This window comes from Peromyscus eremicus, chromosome X (assembly GCF_949786415.1).
Source record: "Peromyscus eremicus chromosome X, PerEre_H2_v1, whole genome shotgun sequence".
Classification (NCBI taxonomy): Eukaryota; Metazoa; Chordata; class Mammalia; order Rodentia; family Cricetidae; genus Peromyscus; species Peromyscus eremicus.
This window is the reverse complement of record NC_081439.1, coordinates 87,562,461-87,563,935: the sequence shown is the minus strand read 5'-3', so window position 1 is coordinate 87,563,935 and position 1,475 is coordinate 87,562,461. Positions and strand designations below refer to the sequence as shown.

General features: G+C 44.0%; 1 non-coding gene across 1 annotated transcript; it reads right to left on the bottom strand.

Annotated features, from left to right (window-relative positions):
- Window positions 1-1,070: 1,070 nt before the first annotated feature.
- On the bottom strand, window positions 1,071-1,234 carry LOC131900326 (U1 spliceosomal RNA). The gene has a single exon (XR_009376223.1). It is a non-coding gene; the product is annotated as a U1 spliceosomal RNA (small nuclear RNA).
- Between the last annotated feature and the right edge of the window lie 241 nt (window positions 1,235-1,475).

The following is a 1,475-nucleotide window of genomic DNA, read 5'->3' as shown; positions in this document are numbered from 1 at the left end:
ATGTTATTCATTAAGCGGCGCTGTTATTGTGCGAGAAAAGCAATGAGGCACAACAAAACCCACTGTAAGAGTTTTATTAGGAGAAGGGAGGGACAGAAGAGAATGGGCTTAGGCCTATGGAAGACATGTGCAGGGAGCAGGGGCGGGGGAGGGAGGAAGAAGGGAGAGGAGTCTGTGTCCTGCTTATAATGGATTTCCCTGCACATGCACATATGGGCTTATGGAGCTACACCACGCATGCACATAGATTGCATGATCACGCTGCATGAAAATTATGCGATCACACAACACACAGATTACATAGGAGATAAAGCCCTGGAATGACTAAACATCTGAACAATGCATGTGCAGTCATGTAGCTGGGGGAGTGGTCAGGAATTCCAACATTCCAGACTCTTTGCTTATTATAAAAAAAGGCAGGTGAACAAGAGTGGGGGCACCGTGTCTCCCAAAAACTGCTTCCAGTTGACTTGGTGGGTGTCAGTTAACTCTTAGGGAGTAGGAAAGGGCGCTTCTGAGGTAGCCAGGCATCCTGGGGTAGTGGATTGTTGTCTGTTGCTTTGGGAATTGTCTGACAAGGTGCTGTCCAGATGGATTCAAGCTGGCTCTGGAACTCACTGACCTTTTCAGGTGGGTTCAAGCTGGCTCTGGAGCTCAGAAGAATGTTTAAACATATTAAGAAGCAGCCATGCAGCCGGGCGGTGGTGGCGCATGCCTTTAATCTCAGCACTTGGGAGGCAGAGGTAAGTGGATCTCTGTGAGTTCAAGGCCAGCCTGGGCTACAGAGTGAGTTCTCAGGAAAGGCGCAAAGCTACATAGAGAAAAACCAAAACTCTGTCTCAAAAAACCAAAAAAAAAAAAAAAACCAAACCAAAACAACAACAACAAAAAACAGAAGCAGCTATGAGAAATTTAAAATCTTAAGCCGGTGACCATGATACTGTAATGTTTAGTACTGTGCAGTATTGGTTAGTGTTAGTGAGAGAGAAAAAGAGAGGGGGGATATTTGGAGCATGCTTTTAATTTTTATGTAAGACAAGCCTTATCTGAGGCAGATTTTTTTTCTTTTACAGGAGAGAGCGAGAACACAGTCCCGCACTACCACAAATTATGCAGTCAAGCTTCCTGCATTTGGGGAAATCGCAGGGTTCAGCACATCTGGAGTGCAATGGATAAGCCTCACCCCAGGAAAACCACCTTCGTGATCATGGTATCTCCCCTGCCAGGTAAGTATGAGACAGATTATTTTAAGGCACATGTTTTCTTTATTAGTTTAGCATCCAGAAGACACAGGTGATCAACTGCTGAGGGCATTTAACAGTAATAGATTGCTATATTAAAAGTCTGTTTGTTAGTTTTCATCAGACCAGATTTCTTTTCTTTTCTTTTTTTTTTTTTTTTGTTTTTTTGTTTTTCGAGACAGGGTTTCTCTGTGTAGCTTTGCGCCTTTTCCTGGAACTCACTTGGTAGCCCAG